Genomic DNA, 26,176 nt, shown 5'->3' with positions numbered 1-26,176 from the left:
CAAGTATTAAACTCCTAACCTGCTCAACCTGAGGCAGTTCGTTCAGTTGATTTTTGGAGTCCTGTTCTTCTATGTCCAAATTAAGATTACTCTCAATCCAGAAAGGTTTAACATGTTACCACTACAATGGCTGTACCACATTAGACTGTGTATCTGCCTAACCCAATATCCTGCCTCCTGTCTAGGAAATAGCTCAAGAACAGGGCAAGTCTGTAATAGTTTACAACACCAACAGGCTCTGCAACCTGCCACCCTTACTTCTGAGTGCCCTGTGCTCAAGGCCAGCTCACATACAGTGCAGCTGCAACACTGGGTCAGGCTCATGTGCAAGAGCTAAGAAGCCTCATCCGGGCTTCCTCCACTTCAAGTTGTGTTTAAGTTCCAACCCTCACACTGGCCTGGCTGAGCACGTCTGAAGTGCAGCCTCTAATTCTGAGCTATGCTGTGCGTAAGCCTCACTATGTGTGATGTGCCTCACTGATCTGGACCCTAACTCAGCTTTCTCATTAGACCTTCGACATGTCTCATCGCTCTAGACTTGTCTAGTGATGACTGTGGCTGACCCTGGTTCCTGACACTGGCCCTTCTCTACTCTTACTGTGGGATTGGGTACGACACTTACCCTACCTGCCTTGCTGTCATCCTCGGGTCCTGGCTTGCCTACCTTGCAGAGCAGTCCACTTTTTCTGCTCCCTGATGGCAATATCTCTTTTGAACAAAACAGGAAGCTCAATTCTAACCTAGTATGGAACCATACACCAATTTGGAATGGAAAAGTCCTTGATGAATTCCTGTCCTCCTTCCAGGTCCTTCTCCATGTGCCATTAAGAAATAATAAAAATGGAAGCTCATATATTATAGGTACAGAACAATTTAGGGCAACTGGCCCATAAAAGCAACACTTCAGAAAAAAAATAAGAATAGGAGTTTCTCTGCAGCCTTCTTTACATGTCTACTTGCTGGAAAGTCTGCTGTGCCTCTAGCACCTTAAACTAGAAGACAGATTCAGTAATCAGTAGGAAACAGAACTCACAGTGAAGGCAATGATATTCATGCAGTGCAATTTACCACAAGGCATCTGTCTGTACATGAATTAGTATTTTCCTTAATTATCTGTAATAGGAAATCCCAAGATTCTCAGCTGGCCCTGTCAGTTAATATTAACTACAGACTTGGAAAATTATATAAAAATAGAACGGAAATTGAACCCTGTAGAGGCAGCAGTAGCACTTTACAAGGAATGCAAATAGAGCTTCAGTGAGGACCACTGTATTGGCACCACTGGTCCCACTCCACTGTAGAGTTTGCCAACACACCACACAACACAATACAATTCAATGTAACATCACATTCAGTTAACTCACAGGTCTCACACTGAGCAAAAGCACTACCAGAGATAGGAAAATAAGTAAAAGCAGCAAGTCCAGAGCAACACATGATGATTGGTGATCTATGTTCACCTTTTAACGTGTAACAGTGTCTTTTCAAACCTCTGAAGATTTGATCATAAAGGTGATGTAGTCCTGCAAAGAACTGTGTAAAGTATACTGCTGATTTTGCCTACTTCAGGAAATTCTGCAGATGCCGTTCTTTAACAAAAAATGATTTACTTTTCCGTATGTCAGACCTGGCTGTCTAATAGCCAGTCACTTGTTACAGAAGATATAATTTGAACCCAACAGGCTGGGATTCTGGGGACTTGTGCGGGAGTAGGATAGCTGCTCACAGACATTAGACCCAAGCTGTACTCTTGAGGCTTCAGAGTACAGCTGGCACAGAAATTCCTCTGGCTGCATGGCAAAGTCCATCTGCAGTCGCACAGGTTCAAGAGCACCAAACAGTTATCAAATACAACAGCTACAGACATTGTCTGCAGGCTCCAAGATCAGCCAGCCATATGTATCTTCACTGAGTAGCAACTATAGAAGACAGGTCATACAGCATCTTGCAGAATGTCAGTTCCTCTGTACAGTCATAGCTGTAATCATCATGGAGACAGGGAATGAAAACTAGCAAGCCAGACACTTCTCCATTACTCTTAGGCAAAAAGTATGCAGTCTTTCCCATCATCATTCCTCATTCAGTCTATTTCATCTGCTCACTGTTCCTCTGACATTTCACATCTACATCCATCTCTCCTTACCACATTCCTTCTCTTCCTTTCCTACTTCTGTCTTTTCTACCTTGGCTTCTCTGAGATGCTTAAGAAGAGAAAGGATGGACCAAGAGAGGATGGCAAAATAACAACTATCCCATTTCTCCATTACTGTATTTAGCTTCCATCCAGCTAAATACAACTTTGCTCTTTTGATAAATCATTAGAAAGAGTTTAGGCTTTGCTAACTCACTGGAGTTCAGTTCTTTTAAAGGGAAACACACACAACCAAATGCAGAACTAAGATAGACTAAGTCTAGTCTAAGCTCCCTCCTTACAAGCAAATCCCCAGCAGTAAAAGACTATCCCAGTGCATACCACCACACACCACAACATTGCTCAGCTTCATACAAACCAATAATTCAAATCAAGCTTGCACCTTCCCACCAAGAGCCCTCAGGGAAGGAATTCATCACCAGATGACTGCAACTTAGTCAAAATTACTTTATACTTCAAAAAAAAATATAGATTTTATAACAATACATTTCTATGTTAATCAAAAACTTTATTTTTTCACCTTCAAAAGACTCCCACAAACATTTGATTTCTCTTTCAGAAGGAGTTAACTAAAGTAATTATGTTTCAAAAGAAGCACAGTCAATCCTCTTCCACAGAATTGCGTTTACAGTCATCTCCTTATAAACAGTCTATTGTGCCATAATAACTTTGAATATCTAAATCCACTGCTTGCTCCCAGCCTCTTCAGTTATATAATCTGTGGCTTGGAAAATATCTATGCAGAGTACCAGGGACCTGAGCATCTGATTTCCATGCAGAACAAATAGCAGGTCTAAATATCAGTGGGAATTACTTCTATTCAGTAGGTTTGGATGGCTGTTAGACAGATGTACCTAGGAGTTACCCTGTAAATACGACCTGACATGCCAGAATGTTACCACTTCCACTGTTGGCAAGTGTCTGCCCTTATATAAAAGCCTATATATATTTAATATTTACTTAGTAGTTCACAATACATCAGTAGTTAAGGAGCATTTAAAGATACACATGAATCTAGAGGTTTTTCTATACTAGAAAAAGAGAAAATTCCTTAATTCAGATTAAAATAACTATAAAGACAAAACATAACGCTTTTATCTTAGGTTTTCCTACACACTTCAAATAAAAGCTATGAGCCAAAGTTAATACCCAATTTATCATTCTTTAACAGGTATTTTTATTGTTTTTCTTTTATTCTCCTGTCACCCTTCCTTGAAAAAAAACCTCAGTCTGGCAAACCGTAGCTTAAAGTTCCACAAGATAAAAATGTTGCACCTCTTCTATATATAATCTTTTTCTCTGTTTTATGTAGGACTGTTCCTTCTGCAACTGTCACGACAGAGCTACAAACATTGGTATGGTGCAATGGAACATGCTAGTGCAAGGCCTGAAAGTTGTCTCACTACAGTGCCTCCTGCCTCAACTAGTATTTCCACCTAAGGCTTCCCAAGGCTGTGTCAGGTCCATGAACCATTTCGGGTTTGCACAGCCTCTCTTTGCCTTTTGATGCCATGCACAGGGCATTGGAGCCTGAAAGCACAAGAACAGAAGCCAGGGCCCTGCTCTACCAAGGACTGTTGGCATTGTGGTAGGAGAAGAAACACAGAAAAGTGTTTCCCCACAAAGCAGAAGACTTGAAAGCTTTCTGAGAGCAGGTGAACAGATTTACAGACTGTGGCACTGCATCCCTAAGGGAAGCATCAAGGGCTACTGGTGCCCCAGAGGCCCTTGCCTTTAAAAGGTTGCAAGAGTTGAAGAAAGGCTCTAAGGAAGCTAGAAAACAGCATGAAGGCTAAGTGCAAAGCATTAGCCTTTGAGATACACTAGTCTGACATACTATAATGGTGATTTAGGTTGAACGTTAATTCCCAAGACCATGGTTCCATGACAAATTACTCCTGTAAATAGCATACAGGACATTATGAAAAAAGCAGTTCCTTGTGGGGCAAAGGTGATTTAACAACCAAATGCAGACAGCCTCTAAGAAGAAGGTAGAACAACGTTAAAGCTCTGAGAACTTCAGAAGAGAAGGGAAAAAAAAAAGTCTTCCTGACTGGTGGCAGGATCCTCCTCTACACTGATGCAAAAGAAACTTACTTGATACCAGTGGCCTACACTGAAAAAAAATTTCTGTATCTCCAGAAGACAAGAAGATATAATTTTCCTTCCTTGCCCTTTCTAGGTTGAGTCAGACAAGATTGACTAAATCACTTGAAGTATTTCCTATAACACCACCTAAGATTATTATCAGTAGTATCTCTGAATGTTAATAAATAGTTTCCACATGCAGTAAGCAGCATCTGTTCTATTTTGCATCATTATGCTGCTGAGATAGCTTCTGCTGCCCTAGTCCCCATCTGACTGGGTTGTACCTGCTGCCACATCAGACAATTCCCAGGCCAACAGGCAGCTATAACCAGCAGCTATAGTTCTGTCTTCAGCTTTTTTCATCCCTCAGCAAATTCATACTCACAAATACAGACCCTGCTACTGAACAGCCAACATCTTCTCTGGTAGTAGCCATGAGAAAGAATTTATTGTTTTCTTTCTAGAAGAATGTCACTTTCTGCACAAGCAAGGACAGACAGATCTTCTAGACAAAGCTGGGACTCAGGCAGACTATATTTCTGCTATGGACTTCCTCAATGGCTCTACACAACTCTTACTTCATGTTCCTTTTCTGAACTACAAGATAAAGAGACTACTTTTGCCTTCCTGCTGTTTTTGTCGGTCTTCTGTGTAGTCTTGGGTGGGAGGAAACCCCCTTTTTTGGCACACTTAGAATGCAAACCTGCTGGCCCTTGCAGTCTTTCACAGCTTCTCACTAAAAAGAGCCCATTCTATGGTGAGAAATGTTGCACTGGAGAGAAGGGAATGTTATTCCTTCCCTTTCCTCAGTAGCTTGCTTTATGAGAACAGCATCTGGCCTGGCAGGCCTCCCTCGTAAAGTGTGGTAGGACCTGCCTGATATAGCAGGAGTGGTCACCTTCGAGATGCAGTTTGGCCCATGGAGCTCCATAACAAATTTTTGCCTTGTCAGATTTTGAAAATAAGACAGAGAAAGTCGAAGTGCTCACATAGTAATTCAGTGCCATATGGACTGTCCTGTCACTATTTTACTCCTGGGATTTGACAACAGCAGCTACCTCAAATACCAAATAAAGTAGAAATCTTCACTAAAACAATCACCTTACAGTTGCTTTCAGAAGTAGTAAAAGCAGCCAAAACCACCCTCTGACTCCTGCACAACTAGGAAAAAGACCACAAATAATTTAATAAGCATATCTAAAGAAGCCAGAATAGAGCTGTATCATCCCTCATGTTCAGCCTCCATCAGCTTTGTATACAAACTTTGCTTTCAGTTCTCTGAACAGGTTCATTTCTCAGGCAGGAAGAGCCATGCCTTTAGGAAACAATATGAAAATACATTACATAAATGACAAACTGTAAAAACAGCCTGAAGGGCAGTGAAGAACAAGCAGAGGGATTTCTGTGAGCTATAAAGCATTGCTAACAGTAGCATTAAGAAGAAAGTTTATGTTGAATAGAAATAGTAATTGAAAATGCCTGAAAGCCATGCAGCTCAGTTCTGTAGCTGCTAAGCTTCATTTTGTCAGGATGCAGCAAGGACCAGCTGTTCTCTAATGGACAAGGAGTCAGGCACCATAACAAGACTGATAGTACCTCCAGCATCTGATCAAGACAGACCCAGAGACAGCAGCCAGGTTTGATCAAGTGTCCAGGTTATCTAGCAAATTGTGGCAATAGTGCAGGTCTAAGGTCAAATCAGAAAACTGATCTACAGATCAGGTCTGGTCCAGTAAGAACAACTAGGGTCAGACACAACTGATTAAGCACTCAACAGACCCCACAGACACAAGACAAACCTGAGGTGAAGCTAGAAAAGCAGCCCATTGGTCTGTACTAGAGTCAACAGACAGCCAAGACTAGCACTAAGCTAACAGTAAGCATTCCTATAGTAGAGCTCATGTACTGAACTCTCAGACCTGAGTTTAGGTAGAACTCCTGGGCCCATGGGGAGAGAGTGTGGATGGGTGTCCCAGATGAGGTTGATTAGGGTCATTAAGGCCTAGTCACTCAGGGCCCTGACACGTTTAATTCATTCATTTTAAGGTTAAAAAAAAAAAAAAAAAAAAAAGACAACACAATTTTTCAGAGAACCCACAGCTATACAAACACTGTATTTGCACAAATCATGGATATTTTGGAGGAACTGTACTGTCTCAAACAGCTATCACAGGACTACACAGGCCCCACTGCTCTTACAATTTAATTTTCAAGTGATTATTGGCACAGTTGGCTCTGCACATGACTTGTGCCTGCACAGCATGTGATCGCATTCCTCACAGCCGTGTGACAGCTCAAAACATTTTTCCCTGCTTGTGCTCACTTGCAGCCATTGGAATTACAATTACTGTTTGGAAAATGGCAGGAGCACTGCAGTATATGCCTTGAATCAATGTGGCCAGTTCTCTTTTTCTCCAACTGCTATTCTAAAGAATAGTGCCTCGCAGAACATGCTACATGTATACCTTCCCCATATCAGGGATCTTTATGTATCCAACATGGGGACATCCAAGAGCACAGGGTGGTGCAGATTCTTGACTATTATCCCCATTTTTTTTTTTTTTAATTTTTATTTTTAGTGTGCTTGTACCATGTGCTGTTGTGCTGTGCAGAGAAGCTAGTACCAAAAGAAGTTACGGAGCAAACTCAGCACAGCACTATGATTAGAATAGTTAACATGACTGAAAAGCAATGCTCAGCAGGAGTAATTAGCTGGGAAGAAGTGTTGTATCGATGTCTCAATTCTGCTTCTACAGTCCAAACCAGCGTCTCTGCATGGTGCTCATTGTATGGTGTTAACATGCCCTCTGTTTTCTTCCTGATTCAGAGTACTCTTGCTCTGTTGATAAAATGAGTGGAAATATGAACAACTTCATGTCTATTTGATCTGACAGCTTGTTAAAGTCCAATTTATAGAGAATAAAAGAGAAGCTGAAAATCACTTATATATCATTCACTTTGGGAACTTGAAAAGAAACCATGGTGAACTTAAATGCAATATGAGGAATGTTTGGGGATGTAATTCAAGCTTGTGTGATCAAAATGCAATTTTGAAAGAGATGCTTTCTTTTTAACTTTTTACCTTGGCAAGTCTGGCAAAAAAAGGCAAAAGAAAAGTTATGTAGATATTACTGAACCAGCTACTCTTGGGGGAAGCAACAGTGCTTTCAAACTGTCAGAGCCTCAACAGGCCTCAATTCCACTGACCAGCCTCACCTCTTGCTTCCACCCACGTCTTCTGCCCAGGACCTCTATTTAGCTCAGCCCTGGATACTAGCTTTGTGCTTGAGATTTTCTGTAGGTGTGTTGTTGGTCTGTACCTCCAGCCGTGCTATGTCCCCGTCTTTTTGGTCTTGGCCCTGGCTTCAGGATTTAATTTTAGGCCTGTTCCCTGCAGTGTTTTGCCCTTATTATCTTTAGCAGGTCTGAGCCTGATACGGTTTCTCAACTTAACTTTAGATCAGCATCATCATCTTCAGGGGCATGCATGAGGATCTGAACTTAGAGGTGCTACCCCGCAGCCTGTTCTGGTGGGTTTTTTCAGGTACAGTGGGGCTGAGCTCTGGCTGGTGAAGGTCCTTGTTTTCCTGGCTGTGCTGCTGTGTCTGGTATCCAGTCTTTTGGGGAGCTGCTGGTCCTTATCGCTACCTGGCAAAAAGCTTTTTGCCCCAGTTTTGCTTGCTGAAAGTCATACTTTGATTTAAGTATTTCTTCTGTTCTCTTACATTTGTAAGTAAATGGCACTAATTTGATAAGATTTTTACTAAGGCACTTAATTCAATAATACTTCCACTGGTGATCCATGCCTGAAAACTTTCTATGTGAAAAGACCTTGATCCTATGAGATTGCTTATCATTTCCACTATTTTTCTAGGGGCCTTTGAAAACTAATTTGGTCTGCTGCAGTCAGTTTTGTTAAAAATACTAACTCTTTTTTCATTTAAAGCCTCGTGTTCAACTCTGTTAATAATACATTGGCAAAGCATTCATCTCTTGATATACATGGAGCTCTTACTGATGTTAGAAATCACTGTTGTATAAACTGCACTTGATTCTTATATGAAACTTAAATTGGTGTTAATCCTTTTCCTACATATAAAATATTAATGTAGTAATAACTTAAAGCAAGGTTATATGCTATTAAATATTGAGTAAATAAACAATTTCATCCATCCTGCTACATGTACCACAGTATTATCTTCAGCATCCCTTCTGATCCTTAGGCTTTCAAAGACTAGAAGAAGCAAGATCTCCCTGACTTAGTCCCTGGCCCTGAATTTCAGGGTTCACATGAAGGTAATGGGATCAATAAGTATGTACAGATCTTCTCAACTTGTAATCTTAAGTGACAAATATGGAGCAGAAACCACTACTGTGTATTATCCTGTGCTGATTTATTATATCTAAAAACTGCTTCTGGCGAATGCAACTGAGAATTACTTCTACTGTTTGAGCTAAAGTCAGAGCCCTTGCAATGAAGCCCTGCATAGGAAAGGCTGTTCATGTTCAAACTTAATTTTTCATGAACTGGTCTCTCTTGTTATAGCTCTAGTCTTGTGGCAGTGCCCCAAGATCCTTGACAAACCAATTAACTGGCACTCTCTTTGCTAATTAAAACTTAAAGTTTAAATTGGACAATACTGTAGCATATTATGAGAAAATAAAAATAGTTGTTGATGATTACTGTGGATTACAGCAACGGTTATCAGCCTTTCTCTGCTGAACCAGGCTGTCCATAAAGGTGTCACGAATCTTGCTACAACTCCCAACTGAGTAATTTCCTTAAAGAGTGAATAAGAGATGGTGTGCCTCACTGATGGTTCACGTTTCAGGTATTTTTATATGTTCCAGCTCTCCTGATCAGTACTCTCAGAATATTCAATATTTTCTCCAACAGTTAAGAAATTATTTTGTTGCTATTTTTTCCTCTTGCTATAATCAAACTGATAAGCTGGCTAGAAAAACCATATGTGATTGTATGATATTGTTTCCTAAGAGATGAACCATTTTCAGCTGTACTAGAACAGATGGTTTGAAGAAGTAACAGAAACAATATGTGCTTCTCTTAGGTATCTTAGTGATTAATCAGAATGTAACAGATAATATAATCTAATTGTATTAATGAATGGTAGGTAAGTCATGGTGTCACTTGCTTTTCAAGCACTGAGAATTGCTTGGACAAAGAAATAGGAGGGGAATAAAGAGATATACAACTGAGATGATACTAAACATTACTTTCAAAGTACAACCAAGGGAGAGAAGTTTGAGAAACATGGACCTCCACAGGTTCCACTAAGGCAAAGAACAGGTCCAACTGGAGAGCATTACATTTCTATAGATACAGGTGGTTCTTGTATGCCTTTCACCATAGCTGATAACAAAGAAAGGAGAGAAGTGACTGCGGAGGATGAGATCCAGAGCAGAAGAACAAGTGGGCAAGAAGTCTTTCTAAAGACTTAGGCTCTTTTCAAAAATATTTTTTGCTGTACTATGTCAGGAAGTGTTTCTTAGTGGGAGCTGTCATTTCACTTACATTTGTTACATTATAGGAAATACATTTATACTGAATATCCTGCTGCAGAAAAGATGGAGATAAGGCATGGTAGGTTTTGTCATGTGATTAGGATAGGTTGTAAGTAAGGTATCGTGCCTTGTCCATGCTTTCAAAATAAAAATTAATAGCTATTCAAATGAAACCATATTCAAAGAAATCAAAATTTGCCCTCTTATTTAATGCAGAACAAGCTATTCCCCACCTTTTCCTTATAAACTATGACTTACTTGAAAACAGTTAATTGCTTGTGGAACAGATATGAAACTTTAACAACTGCCTCTGAGCCCTGTGTCTTATCTCGGAAGGTAGTTAATCTGCTGTGATTGCATTTGCTTGAACAGTGTAATCAAATGAAGGAACAACAACACAGATCCAGTTTCATTGTTTAGTGTTCAATATGTTAGACTGTAAAACAGATTCTGTACTAGTTCACTAAGTACCACCAAAGCTCCCCTTAATGCTATTAGTTAAAAGAAAATACCTCCATTCTTCTTATCTAGCTTCTAAAACTAGAATGATGATATTTTAGAACTAATTTACAAATAACCTGGTCAATAGCTATTTAACAAAACAGCTGTATCTAGGAAGTGGTTTCTATATACTTATATTCTAGCACTGGATGTGGACCTTTTTGAAACTGTTGATTATTTTTCAGGGTAAGTGTGGGCTTTTCCAAATTATTGTAATGTAACTAGTGCATTATATATAGCAACATGCAGTAATATGCTTTTACTCTGTTGGGGAAAACCATGTTTCCTTGTTTTCATCTTATCACTAAGTAATGTCATCCTCTATGATGGAGGCTTCCTTCATTACCTAACAGGAAATCCCTAAATCTGTGCCAAACATTGCGGTGAAAGCTTTTTAAAGGTTGTTACAAAGTCTGTGCACTTGTTAGCTTGCTGGATGTACAAAGAACTCTTGAGTACAAAATTAGAGGGGGAGCGGCAGATATGAAACTCTGAATTACTCCAAGCAATGACTGTTAGACTCTGAGAGATTAGTTTCCTGCAGATATGGTCCACCAATTCCCTGTTAAGAAAAATAGCTTGCTTTTGTGCTTTTCCAGTTTTCTACAAAGCTAAGTATTTATTCTTCCACAGAGACTGAAAGATACTGAAATGAGGAAAGGATAAGTAAGAGAAAGGAACGAATCAGATACACCACTTGGGAAAAAGGAAGGAAGAAATGAATGGTGGGAGGAAAATGGAAGAACAGTAAATTGGATGGGGGTGAGAAGAAACTGAGTAAGGTGAAAATGGTGAGAAAATAAATTACTTCATCAGTCAGGCAATATTTAAAGTGCAACAAGAACAGCATAAATTGGGTAAATGAACTGTTGCTTCAACTCTCAAGCTCTCACAGAATGCTACTTAAATAATCCAGAGTATAATTTTTTGAGGCCATTTTACTGTTAATTTCTTCCAATTATACTCACAATTTCTTTTCGACAGGACTCCAACCCTTAGGATGACATCTTCTCAATTGGTAGATTGGTATGTGCAATACTATATAAAGTGATTCTTCTCTTCATATACTCGGGAAAGAACACAACACCCTCCAGTGCCTATCGCTATGGGATTTAACACGTGTGTTCAGGGGTGACTGAAGCTCTTATGACTGAGAACTCATCTGAGAGTTTTTGCTTTTACCAGAGTATGCTTTAGTCCAGTTCAGTGGACTATAGCCAGACCTCTAGGGTTTGAGCGCTGTAAATTATTCACTTGTTTAGCAAGGATCTGTGTTAGTCAGTGAAATGAGCATATCAATATTTACTTTCCTAACCAACAAAGGGGCTGTTAAAGCTAACCATGCCTTAATCTACCACACACACAACATTAAAATCAATACATCTTAGCATGTGCTTTAGTTTTAGTTACCATAACCTTCATGTCCTTATCAGGTTTGATAGAAGTTAAGTGATACCAGTTATATTAAGTTATCACACTGGTTCTTACAGACTTTCTGCAATCTTATTTTACAGCTTTTTGTCTATAAACACTTCTGGAAACTTGCCCAGTTTTCAGAAACTAGTTCTATTAATAGAATTTGCTTTAGAAGTGAATTTAGCTCATTTATTTCCAGTTAGAGCTCACACTCGGTTTTTAACCTGCCTTACAAGGAAACAACAACTTCTAGGCACAAACAGAAGGAAAAGAAAGGGACCAAAGGGATAAAACAGAGGAAAGCAAACTAGTAGTGGGGCCTGAAGTTACTCCTTTAGAGTGAGGAGGAAAGTAATATGGTCAGCATTCGTGTTAAATTTTGGAGGTCTCAAATGTCTGCTGTTTGCTTTTAAAAACGTTTCATAGAGAATTTTAGAATTTTTTTTTTTTTTTTCAGAAAACTATCTTAGAATTTTTTCACCCTTCAGGGGTGGTGGGAATGAGAGATACTTCCATTCTGTTTCTATGCTACTCATTAATAGGGATATATATCTTTTGGTGAGCAGAGCCTGGGAGGGACATTTTTCGTCTGCCTTGGACATGCAAAGGCCATTCTTGCTCTGGAAGAGCAGCTGTACTAAGGCAAGAATGACCTTTGAACAGAAGATTCAGTGCTATGACAAACATGCTTTACAGATTTGCAATCACATAAATGTTGTGCCAGAACCATTAGCAAGATCAACATATTTGGTGTCAGTAGATACTCCTTAAAAAATACATTCGATTTGACTTATTAATCTTATCACAGCCCTTGCAGCTTTTATTCCTTCTGTCTAAAGAATAAGAAAAAATCTGTGATAAAACATTCCTGTAATGGAACAGCCTTTTATTGTCCTGATACAACAGATAAAATTATTTGGCTTTTTATTTAGCTATAGAGAAAGGTAGCAAGATGGTATAGTCATTGTATTTCTTTATTTCCCACATCATTAATTTCTGGTGCTAGTTACCGCTTTACTAAAAAATTTCTAAATAGTTGTCCCTTAGCAAAAGACAGTTCAATTAGATATTTTTCCAGTAATTTTGCTGATGCAATCCTGAAAAAGCTCTGAATATCTGTATTCTTTTACAACATTTTTGAAGTAAACATATTTTTAGGTGAGAAGCTTCATGCAAAAATATTGAAAAGGACCTATCAAGAGACTTATTTTGACATTTCTTTTCATGCAAAAAAGTCAGAATTTATGCTTTTGATATCGCTTGAAGATATAATATCAGTTTTTGCACAGGCAAGATTATCCTTTCTCTGACTAGCTCTACTGTTAATGTTCATGTAGATTACTTTTAGGAAGTAAGCTTCCTACACACCACTAATCATTTTTCAGATCCATTAGTCTGTGATGTATTATTAATTTCAAGCATTACTGATTAAGGCTGTAAGTAGATTTATTTCTGCTGCCAGAGAGTAAAGGACTGGCACCTCTTGTTACTGTTGCTAGACGAATGGTATGTTACTCCTTACTTTAGGCAGTTCCTTGCTATGTTTCCTTCCCTTCCTCTGCCCTTGGCTGTGCCACTGTACTGTTGTTCTCCCCATTACTGTGTTTTTCTAATACTCAGTTAAATGTTAGGTGCTTTCCACCCACTTTCTATGTAAGAGGAATTTGCACTAAACTTTGGAAAGTATAAGGTAGTACAAAAATGGAAAACTCGTGCATGTGCAGCAGTGTTTCTTCAAAATTGACAGGGTGATGTTTCACGTTCATTGTCCCTTCCAGAGCCTGACTCTGCCACTGGCCATACGCTGCTCTGTCCCTGGCTGCTGCTGCTCTACAGGGACCACAGTCTGCTGCTGACACTGTGGAGGCTCCTCAGTCACTGCAACAGCTCCTTATCCCACCCTTCCAGGTTCCAGATTCTTTGCAGTGCTCAGGTATGTGGGATTACTCCGTACTGGATTTCACACATTTCATTTGGGGCAGTACGGTGCACTCTGGACTTGTGACCAAGCCTCATACAACCAGATCCAGCTCTTCAATCTCTTGAATTTCAAAGGCTACAAACTCAAGCTCCTTTTAGCTTTTTAACTAGTAATTTATACATTGTACAAGTTCCTCTAGCTGTCATCTCCTATTCTGCACTTTTGAATTACTTTATATGATGAATACATACACTTCAGTCATCAGCACCTCTATTCAGTATAGACGATTTATCTTTGGTTATTCTCTGCGTGCTATTCTGCAGATGTCTGATAGCTTATGTCTTTGGTAGACCACAGATATTTTGCTCATTAATACAGTATTTAGCTCACCACCTGCATTTATAAGTACCTCATTATTTTTGTTGCACAGCTATAATAATTAGACTTCATACTAGGCTGTCAGCACTGATAATCAACACCATATTTAAAGGCCAGTTTTTAAGTATTTAAATGGTATTTTGGGGAAATCTTACTCAATACCAGGTTATCAAATGTCTATAAGATATAGTCACCTAAATTAATTCTCAAAAATGAGAATGTGCCACCTTCATCAGCTGTGGGACAGAGCAATGCAAAGATCACATGCCTATGTAAATCAAGGTTTGGAACTTTGATATAAAAGATTTATAGAATAGAAGTTTTAAATGTACCTGGTTTCACACGTCTGGGTGGTGATTTTCTGTTAGAGCTTGTCACCTAATAGCCATTATTTTTCTGCAAGGAGACTGAGAACCAAGCACTCTGTATGAAGTGGAGCATCAAGTTCCTCAGGTGGGGCCAGGTTGTTAAAAAGGTTTTCTTGGTAATGACTGCGAAGGAAGAAGATTTAAATTAATTTAAATAAACTGATAATGACATTTTTTTGCCATTTGCTGTATTTCTCCCATAGCTATATCCTGAGGGTAGACTCAACTGAGCTAACCTTAGCAAGAGTTTTATATCTTGTTTCTGCTAGTCATCCCTGCCCTGTCTGTAGTATGGGGACAGACAGGCAGCCCTAGGGGGTGGCTTGTTCTGGCTAATCTGGACTACCTCAGAATGGGATGAGTCACTTGATGGAGGCCTTTAAAGAGGTCACACAGCTAGTTCAGAAGAGGCCTAAATTTTCACTAAGTTTTCAATGGGTGAGCCTGTTTAAGATGAATTCCCACTTTTCTAAGATCTACATTATCTTTGCATAAAAATTTCCTGTCAGTCATAAGAATTTTATTCCTTATAATTCTTTTTACAATGTCAGGAAGCTGTTACAGGAGCCCTAGGAGATGTCCAAATGTTTCGGTCATTTATCCTTAATATAGATACAGATTCTTTTGGCCTAAGAGCTGACTTTTCTGGAAATTCCAGTGCATATGTAGCCTTGTAGCCCACACAAATGTTTCTCACCAAGAACAAGGACCACTAATCACTGGCTCCATTGTGTAAGCCCAATACTTAGTGGTTCTATCCTGTAAGACTGATATGATCCAGGACTTCACCACTGAAGAGGAGATAAAAGATTGATAAGAGATGAGCATCTTTCCTCCCAAGTTGGTGCCATAGGCCAGATGGTTACCCAAGAAGCATGAAGTCAGCAAAAATCTGTGGTAACTTTGGGAACTCTTCCCCCTCTCCCCATCCCATTCCCCCTCCCCCCAACACACACACCTGTAATACATACACCAATGGAATGGTGATTACGGAACAATGAGTGTAAACTTAGACAGGTTTTTACTAATCTTGTAATAGGGTAAACAGGCTGTAGTTCCTTTGTGTAGTGTGCTGGCTGTGTGGAATTACCACATAGCACCTATCTTTGCACAACTGTGGAATAAACTGATAGCTCTGTATGTGAGATTGGCTTTTGCACACCAGGTAACGAACCCTGTTTGAGGGACGTTATTCTCCATTGTATCAGATATCAGCATTTAAGATTTCCTCTCCCATGGAGTAAGACAGACAGAAATGAAGCCATGTCAAAGCTCCATATGATCTAGGTAAATGCTTAAAACTGAATGAGTCATGTTTGGCAGACAATATTTAATCACAATAGAGGTCAGTTATGTCAAAAGGACATAATTGATTTAATTTGCAGAAGGCTTCAGATTTGCTGACAATAATAGAAAAGTAAAATAGGACAGAGGAAAAAATCTTCACATCTGACCACAACTTCAAACATTGAAAAAGCACTGTCTTGTGTAATATGTATTACTTTCCCTGTTGCTTTTCTTTTGTTTAATACAAACTGTTTAACATACTGTGAAGAAATAAGCCATCATCTAGGTTTGGTGAGAAGTTGCCCAAGTCATGTCGAAACCTCTCTAGTATTATTCCAAATTTGTACTTAGAGTGCCACCATTTTCTCAAAACATACTTTACCTGGAGACCACTTCAGTTTCAACACAGTACTCTGCTTCTGAAATCAGTAAAAGGGAAATGAGTAATTCATGTTATAGCTGACAAATAGTGTTCTTTACTCTGATTTGCTGAAAAAGGACAGAAGAAATGTCAGCTTTTCTGTACCTGCTTTTTGTACTAACAATTGATGTTTAGGGAAAGCTGTAAATGGTTCAAGCCTTTGGCAAAACATGTCAAACATCTGTTGATTAAAAAAAAAAACAAAAAAACAAAACAACAACCCTTTGGTAGAATTCTAGATATTGCAGTCTAGCCTGGAGAAAGGCTTCTGCCTTAACCCTCCAATGCAGAAAAGTTTCTAAATAGTTGGACTACTGTGTAATTGAAGACCTGTGAAGAAAGCAAAAATAAAGAGGGAACTTGGCTTCTTTGTCCCGTTCAATCAAGACAAAAGCCTCAGCCGCTGAAGAGAATAAATAGTTCAGAGAAGGATGAAAGGCTTGGGAAGGTAATCACCACTTTCTTTCGAAGCCAAGGTTGCGTGGACCTAGCTGGGAGAAGTCCAAGCTGCCAGGCTGACATGCTTCTCACCTGCAAGAGGACAACCTGCCTGAAATTCAGGCTCAGTTTGACAGTGAACACAGTTTAAGTGCTCATCTGCACATAAATTGTCACAAGAATAATTAATTATACTGCTCTTTACATCACTTGCTATGCAAGTGCAATATGTGGATACTTACTCTTTTTGTCTTAAAATAGTAAAACTTAAATGAATATAATGATCTAATTATTGTCTTGTCTTTATCTAAAGAGGGACACCCATGCTTCCAAGAACATTTGCACAGTGCATCAGTTGGCAAAAAGCTTCATTTAAATTAGACATGGTTATTTTGATAAAAGTCATGTAAATGAGCCCCATATGTCCTGAAAGCACACAGAATTTTCATGGCTATTTCCTTAGCATTGTAGGAGTTTCCTTGGGCAGCCAACAAAATTCTTCTTCTTCCAGAATAATACACCACAGCCAAAGTAAACACATACATTTGTGTTAACATCAACCAAGTAAGTTTCTAGTACAACTGCTTAGTAGTAAAAACTAAAAAAAAATACATGTATATGTATTTCTTTATATAGAAGAGGAGAAGAATTTCTGTTGACTCTATAACATCAGTAAAGACACTACTCAGAATATTCTCAGAGAAATTTTCAAAGAGCATTTATTTTAACTAGTGAAATCTTATGTCTGTCAGATGGACAAAATTGATGAATTTAAAATCGGATTTTTTAAGAGGTACGGGGAGAAAAAATTGCTTCCATTGTGATTTCTCAAGTACTAGAACAGGAAAACAACTTGCAAATGGCTGGACAGAGAAAATAACCTACTTAATTTGATTTTTAGTATATTCTTATTTCAACAGAGGAGGTATTAGTATACAGGAATATTCTGGGAAAAATATACTTTGGTTATGATTTACTTATGTCTACAAAGTCAACAAGTCATAATCAAATCTTATCAAATTCTTAGCTGTATTATTCCAAAATTATTAAAGGAGTTTGTAGTCTGTGAATGACTATTCACATGGCTAACTCGTTGTGTCAGCATTTACATTTGTGTAAGAATCTTTGTGATAGGAGGGAGATTTTTCAGACTTTCATCTTCCTAAGATACATTATTTCCCCCTGAAGCTGCATTCTCAGCTCATCAGATTGTGGAACTGTTGTTTTCATATTAACCATGTTAGACTTTTTGACCCCTGCTATGTTCCTACTGCTGTTCTGGCTAATAGACCCTGGTCAACAAGGAAGAATTCACTTTCCTTCCTACAGTCAGAGTCACAGAATAGCTGAGGTTAGACAGAGCTGCTTTAGATCATCTAGTTCACCCCCTGGCTCAGGCAAGGGCAGCTACAGCAGCTTGCTCAAGACTGTCCAGTTGGGTTTTGAATATCTCTGATGATGGAGGTTCTGTAACTTCTCTAGGCAACTTGTCCCAGTGTTCAACCACCTTCACAGTAAAACAGTGTTTTCTTGTTCAGATGCAAATTACTGGTTTTAAATTTGTGCCCTTTGCCTCTTGTCCTATCTCATTCTTAAAGCAGAAAGTCCAAAGCAAGATTTTCTTTGCACGACATTTATATTGATAATGACTTTATCTCAATAGCAGCTGCACTAAACAATCAAATGTCTTCAACCAAGTTAATACTAGTTCTTCAGAAGCATTAGGTTAATGTAGTTTTATAATAATGTGACTATCAACACAAATATTCAGGTGAAGTCTCGTGGGAGAATAGCATATTTATTCAGACATATGGTAAAGGTATCTGTTCCTTTGACTTCCAGAACCAGCTAGAAATTGAATTACAGACTTTTTTTGGTACTCAGCCCTGCCCAGTCACTAGTATGTCACAGGGAAAATCTTTTATAACACTTATTTTTCAAACATATTTATAGCTAGGAAAAATAAAAAACTTTGTTAAAAGAGCAGTTTTATGCCACAGTCATTGTTACATTTCATAATGTAAATTGCTAACAAGAGTACTGATATTTGAAGTCCTTTTGACAATACAGAGGCAGTGTGATCAAGGGAAACTGCTGAGTTTCATCTTAGTTCATACATCATTATAAAAGTTGGTAGCTGCATGTGACTGAAAACAGTTATTCCTAGGGAAAGGGTAGAAATCTTAAATAATCCAGATTAGTTGCTGAATTCCAGATACAATTTGTAAAACTCAACTGAAATGAAGTACGTGGGTATTTGTAAAACCCAGAACTGATGACAGACAGCAAAATGTACCATCACTGGGATATGGATTATTTGTCATTCCATAGTAAAGATGGAATTCTCCTCTTTCAAAAATTTTGTCCCAGTCTCCTGAAGTCCTGCTTTCCAGTTCCTAATTCTTTTGTTGAAATTCAAACATTTATTCATATAGAGGGCCAAATGGTTTGAGCTTTACCCTCTTTGTCATATACATTGCCTACTATTGTATTTAATGTCCTTCTACATTCAAAGTTCAATGGAGAAACAATTAATTACGACATTGGAAAATCAGCTTCAAATTATGTCAGTAGGCTGGATTACAGCTGTTCCTCTCCCCTGTTTCTCCACATGACACACCCTTTGTTTTTGACAGTACTGTGTTTTATGTCTCTGGTGTGGTTTCGTGACTTTTGGGGAGGGATGCTGCAAAGTCAGGAAAACATGCCATTTTTTCTGTCAGTATTTGCTGTAACTGTTATGGTGCAAAGATAGGCTGTGCAAGCTTTGTAGGTAAAAATCCTTCATTAGATGAACTGGTATAGTTGGAAAAAATAGGTAGTTTTCAGACACACAAAAAATAATGTGTGGTAACAAGTTGGCAGGGCAGGTAAAAGCAGCAGCTTTCAAAACTAAAACCAAATTGCAAGTAATTCCTCAGAGTTCAGTTAGATAAATACCCTGCACAAAAGACCATCAGCATCTTTGAGTCCTACATATGCACTTTTAGAAAAATGCATCAAATGATCTCACAATAGGTATATAAGTGAAATTCCAGAACCAGTGCTCCAAAATGCACATGCACAGGTGATCATTAAAGGATTAAAATACCCAGCCCCCTGTGAGTGAATATTTCTTATAGAATGATCTCTAATATGACCTCTCAATACTGATCATTAAGCAAACCTTGCAAAACACCTTCCAGTTTGGGAATGTATATTCAGAACTCTACTATCTACCAAAAATTAAGAACTCAGTCCCAGTGGAATGGTTGGAGAATGCAAAATAGTTGCTCTTTTTAAAGTGTCCCCTCCACTATTTTTCTGCGCTCAGTGAATCAGGAAGAGCCTTTTACTACAGTAGTGTCTAATGAGCAGAGGTAAGAAATTCAGTAGAAGCACCATCAAAGTCCCACAAGAAAAGCCTGAGAAATAGCAGTGATTAGAAACTATTCCCAACATAATGAATGTTAATGTTGCATTACTCTGTCAGATTTCTGGTTTTATTCAGCCTCTCAGTCCTTAAAGCCTAATTCTTATACAAAAAACATGTTCCTAAATCTTCACCTAGTCATTCTGAGTGCTTCAGCTGCAAGTGCTTCTCTGGAACGTGAATCTCAGAGTTCTGATTATCAAACCTTGAAAATCAGAACTTTAAATAAGGCTATTTAAGATTTTTTTTTTTTTAAGATGTTGCATTAAAATCTGTGAACCAAAAATTCATTTTAAGAGGAATGATTTCTCTTCCAATCATTAGGAGACAGGACAGAAAGGGAACTCGTGTCTCAGCTGGTTTGTTCTGGCAACTTTTTTGAAAGGTACTTGCATATCATGAAGAGAGTTGCTGAGCTGAGATGAAAACTGGTTTTGTAGTATGACTGTGTTTTAAATTATACAAAGCTTTCTAAGAGAGGCTGTGTTAGCTTTCAGATTTCTGTGCTTGTGCTCATGCTAAAGAGTAATTTGGTGGACTAAAATAACCCTGGTTCAGACTGCAGCCTTTCTTCTCCCTGACTTTTATGTTGACAACTTGAAGCTACATTCCTACTTACATTCAGAATCCTTTTACAAACCCACAAAAGCCCCATCAATGTTTGATTTAGATCACTGAAATATGGTTTGAGAGGCATAGATTTGCTGATCTGCATACTGTTAGAGGCTGAAAGAGTATTCTAGGGCAACTCACCATATTCTTACACTTTCCTGGCATGCTGCTTTTAGCCACTGAATGTTGGGTTAGACAGACCTTTGGACTGACTCAGAATGGTCATTCTCATACTATTCTGTTCTTAGAGATACTTATTAAATAGCAATATCTTTCTCTAGTGCAACAGATGATTTAAAATAATAAATAAATAAATAAATAAATAAATAAATAAATAAATAAATAAATAAATAAACCCTCATGAGATCTCTTGCTCTAAACTTCCAAAATGTCAGAAAATTCCAAATTTAAGGTCCTAAGCAAATGGCCAGATGGTAAATGGGTATTTAGGGTGACATCAGTGCAAGGTAGTAAAACTCTGTAGTTGAGAAAATGTGCTTATTTATTATGAATTTAATTTAACAGAATTAATTTAGTAGTGAGAATTTAGTAAGACTTTGAGACTCAGGGTCTGTCATGGAGCTGACTGCACTAATAGGTCTTAATTGCACTGACCAGCCCCACCTGATGCCCCCATCAACCCCCTCTACCCAAGGGGCCAGGGGCTGCATTTAAGCTACGCCTGTGGGCAGCTGGGGGCCTCACTGATCTGGCCCTTGGTATGATTATTGACTCAGACTTTCTGCTTTTGCTCCCAGGTTTGCCTCAGGCCTGATTTGCTGGCATGGGCTTGCCGGATAGCCCAGACTCTCAGCTGATCCTGGCTACCATCCCTGGGTCTGCTTGGCTCATCTCACTCACATGCTGTGGGACGGCGTCCTGGATGTTGAGGCTTCTGCCCTCCTGATTTATTATAATCCTCTTGGCCCCTACAGAGAAGCTGGCCTTTGTTGTTCCCTGACATAGTCTAACACTCATATTCTATTGTCTTGCTTTTCTTTATTCTTAGTTCAATTTTTGTTTGTTTGCTTTAGTGTTTGAACACCAGACTGTTTGACCATCTCAAAACATCCCTATAAGAAATGCCACTCTGCTCTACAGGTATTGAACTGGAGTTGCAGTGGGACCAAGTCACTTATTAAACTGCCAAGAAGTTCCTCTGGAGAATGAGGTCTTGTAGTGTTCAAATCAGCAGAGTGAATGGAAAAACCCTTCCATTGTTTTCCCCCTGTAAAGCAGCTCTGGAGGGCTTGTCTAGAAACTAGTCTGTCAGGTGATAAATGTTGCTAGGAAGGGAACGTGCTTTGGCATCGGTGCAGCACTTAGAAACTCCTTCTGTGGCAGAATCTTCCTTTCAGCAATTTATAGAAGCTTTGCAGTTGCGTTGTAACGGGGTAACAAGCGGTAAGAGCTGAGTTAGCAGAGCCATGTTGACTTACGCTGAGGAGTAGATCCATGATAAAAATACAAAACTGATTAATTCTGTAAGGGAAATTAGACCTGGAAGCTGATTGTATGTTCTGTGGAATATCTATTTTGGTGAACTATAAAACTGAGTCCTAATAGGTATACTGTTCCTTAAATGTGAAATGTTTATGCTCAGAAAATAGGTTCGTGTTTCTTGGGTATCTAACTTCAGATTTCTGCCATGATATTATTTTTCTGTTGTTTTTATGGAGTAACCAACATGTCCATTGTTGACTTGCTGTCTGCAAGACACTAGAGCACATGGAGATCACTATAGTTGTCTGATGATGGTAAGTAAATCTGATTGCTACTCAAGGATGTTTCTCTGTGAACTGCCAAATAAACATCCCTGTTCTCTCACTTTAAAATAAATCCAAGAAAGTAACTCTACAATTAATTTGAAAACAAAAAGACTGAGTGGACTGTTAAGTATGTCCGTAATCAGGAATATAATAGCAACAGTTTGTACTGATTGCATGGTTAGGATTTTTTGAACTTATCTTCACTTAAATTTGTGAAGACAGAAGTGACTGTATTCCTCATTACCTCTTCTCCTTGACAATTAGTTACTATAAATAAACACTGGAAAAATGTAGCATTTTCACCTCTCATGTCAAAGGCAGCATCCATGCATTTGTTTAGTAAAATATTCTCTCTGTAGTAAGGGCAAGGACTTAACTTTTTGCCTGCGTAGAGTTTTTTGAGGAGTCAGAGGGAGCAAGAGAGGATGAGAATTTTACTCTTAGTAAACTACATTTTGTTACTAAAGCTGCAAAAACAGGTAAAAAGACATAAAGAAAATGTTTTTGTAACCAGGGAATAATGCCTCTAAATGTCCATTCTTTATCAAGGTGTTCTGCAGTCTTAAGTCCCATTACCGAAACTGCTTAGAAAAGAGCACGGTGATTTTCTTATTAGGAAAAGAAGTAGCTGAATCATTCACTCAGAAGTAAGGCCTGTCTAAACCTGATGTCCCTCATCATGCGATCCACTTACTTCATTACACAGGGAGAGGTCAGTCATTTCCTACCAGTGACATTCTTAAGTTTCAGTTGGTACAAGGAAACTGTATGGTGATGTGCTAAACACCTCAACTACTTTGGGGAATCAGGCCTAGAAATTAAGTCCATATTCAAGGATGCATGCTTTTAGTGTGTTTTGGTGTTTCAAGCACATTTGTAGCCATTTTGAAAGAGCAGAAAGAATGCAGTGCCCAGTTTTCCCAATCAGTTTCAGGATATTCTTTCAGTGAAAAATTATTACGGTAAGTAGAGATGACATGTTTGTCTGCTGTGCTGCGAAATTACTGCCCAGCTAGGTTTTCATGATTTGCAGCGTCAACAGGAATGCCAGTTCCATAGGGAGCAGGCAGAATTATAAAAGTAGAGGTAAGTGAGAAATAATAGTTCGGCTTTCTGAGCATCAGTGCCCGTGTTTTTTATCATTTTAGTTCCTATAGGCTTGCTTTTGAGATGTTTGTTTATTCAGAAGGCTTTTTCTTTTGCTTGTAAAACTCTGAAAACAATCTTCAAACAGATGTCCACATTTTTACTAAAACAAAACCCTGAGCTTCAACTGACTTTTTATTGTAACCATACTGAATTACTCACCAATTCATCACCAAAAAATTAAGCAGAGTATATTTGTTAAGGAAATTCATGACACTACCAGAGAATAGAAGCCTACCGTGTTTGCATTACTCATGCCTAGAAAAATTAGGCAAGTCAAAGCATTACACCAGCACAGAATAAAAAGTCTCTGCTCCAAAGAGCTTGTTATCAAAATATAGGGAGACAAGAAATGGAGGCATACTGGCAGGAGACTAGCAGGTAACAATAAGACAATATAGGTGAGCACTGACAGGACAGCCAGCAGGCTGTGTGTGCCTGCAGCCTAGCTATTGTCAGTGTCTCTTGTTGCCACTGCCACCAGCATGAGGAACTGCACGAAGACAAGTAAATCATACATGTTGGAAACTGCGTTCAGTGAATGATGGAAATGAGCATCACTGCCTGACAGGATGTGAGAGCTGGCAAGCCAATGCTGTCTGAAAGACAGTAGGTAAGCTGGAGATAGTTAATGCATCAAGGCCCTTGGAAGTGAGTATCAGCAATATTTATATGATTTAATAGAAAAGGCAGAGTCAAAGAAGGGGATGCATGGCAGTAACAGTCAAAGCAATGGGCTGGGAGAGGAGAGGCTCAAGACGAGAAGGGCTCAGTCTGAACTAGACATAGCTGCACTGGCACACTTGCATCTTGTCTGCAGCCTTCTGATAATTGCCCTGTGCATTACATTTTGTTAATTAAGGTCGGAGAAAAAGGATGTCATAGCAACTGAAACAGAAGTCGGTGAGGATCCAGAGGAGGCATTTAGCAGAGTAGGTATTAATAGAAGCCACACTGCAAAGTTAAACAAAGAAGAATCTCTGTTCATTTAGAGGCCTCATGAACACTTGGGAAATCAGAGTCAGAGGTGATGACAGGCTGGATGATAGCCCTACCAAAAGAGTTTATGAAGAAATGGGCATATGGCTTTACACTTCTGTACACTGAGAATCTCTGATTATAGAACTGCAGTGGATTCTCCTCTAGCTTAAACATTAGGTCTGTTAGATTTTGGACTTTGTGTGAAAGGTTTCAAGTTGCAGCAGGAACAAACTTCTCATAATGTCTCTGTTCTCAGTGGTCATGACAGAATCCTGTACAAATCTTGAACACTGTTGTAGTCTGAGCCAAATTCTGCTTTTGCTTCAGCTGCTGCTGGCCATTTTGTCCTCGGTAGGACACATGCCATTGAAACCTCTTACAGACTCAGCTGAAATATCCTCTGGTATTTTTAATTGGCACTCACTCTTCAGGCTGTTTTCATAAACAATTCAAATACAAGATTTTGAAAATTCAGTGATGTTAGTCAGTGGCCTGTTTCTCCCTCCTCATCCTGCCCAAATTCCTGAAAGCACTGCGTGCAGCAGTCTACAACAGTAAAGCACAGGGCACCTGCACTAGCCGTGAGCTGCTGAGACTTAAGCTGTAGTCAGTGATAAAGCTGTCTGCTTATTAGTGTGGTAGCACAATTTTCTCTCACTAGTGGACTGATAATCATGCCTGTCTTTTTTTTTTTTTTTTTTTTTTTTTTTTTTTTCACAGAATCACTGATGGTATTTCTAGAAAGGATAGGATTTCTTTCACAAGGATGTTGTAAAACAAGAGAGTATGTGCCAGGAAAAATAGTTGTATAACCATCAGGGCAGTGTATGTATTCTCTGCAGATCATCTGAAGACAATAGTGCTATTATCTAAGGAGAAAGATGATAATTCTTCAATATCAAATGAGACCACAGTTTGTTTACCTTCTGGTTATCATGAACTATTATTCCTCATACCCCAGGGTTTTAATTTTGATTGCTGTGTGTGAATATAAATCGCTTCTTATTGTTCTTCCCTTAAGCCTTTTCATCAGAGACCTGGCTGTTTCCATTACTGTCTTCTGTCTCACCTATCAAGATATTTCTGCAGCCCCTTCCCATGATAGGCTTTAGTTGCTGAGTCACTTATATTTCAGAAGTAACTACTACATAAGCGGATGAGATTAAAAAACTATCAAAACCCAAATTGTACCAATTATTCTTCCTGTAAGCACTACAAGCTCTCTATTAATGCTGACCCAAACCTGGCACTGCTGTCTGTCACTGGCCACTGTGTGCACCTCTAATGGCAGTCAGCAGTTGACTGGTGGAAAATGCTTGATAAACAGAATTTCTCTGGAATTTTATTTCTCACCCCTTCTCTACCAATAATCCCTTTTTTATCTGATTCCCACCCTAGCTGGGAAACATATTGCTCTGCATAAGCAAATCTTTCATACTGCCTGCTTCCCACAAAGACAAAAAGGCAGCCTGGAGACCACCATGTGCTGACCCAACATTTCAGCCCACTGCAGACTGAGCTGCATGTGGCACAGACCTGATTTATTACAGGCAAGAGAGTAGCAAGGGAAGTTTCTGTTAGGTTTTGTACCTAGTAGTTTCCTGTAAGATGGAGGGGTTGTTCTTCCTGCAATGATACAGCAGCTTTTCTATAATTTTTAAAATATGATTTGTCCCTGCCTACAGTAGGCACTAAACCACACCGGCACAATCAGCTTTATTTCACACGTTAGAAGGGGTGGAAAGGTAAAAGATCTTATTTGG

The 26,176-nt window shown here is 39.0% G+C and overlaps 1 protein-coding gene across 1 annotated transcript in view; it reads right to left on the bottom strand.

Moving 5' to 3' along the window:
• Positions 1 to 26,176, bottom strand: part of LOC122154850 (translation initiation factor IF-2-like) — an 81,101-nt gene that overhangs the window by 7,201 nt on the left and 47,724 nt on the right. Inside the window, exon 4 of the mRNA XM_042807533.1 lies at positions 14,312 to 14,470. The gene's annotated coding sequence lies outside the window, so the exon portion shown is untranslated. The remainder of the gene's footprint in view (positions 1 to 14,311; positions 14,471 to 26,176) is intronic.

Source organism: Tyto alba, unplaced genomic scaffold (assembly GCF_018691265.1).
Source record: "Tyto alba isolate M040663 unplaced genomic scaffold, T.alba_DEE_v4.0 Super-Scaffold_1, whole genome shotgun sequence".
Lineage (NCBI taxonomy): Eukaryota > Metazoa > Chordata > Aves > Strigiformes > Tytonidae > Tyto > Tyto alba.
Note: the sequence above shows the minus strand (reverse complement) of the source record. Positions and strands in the feature narration are given on the sequence as shown.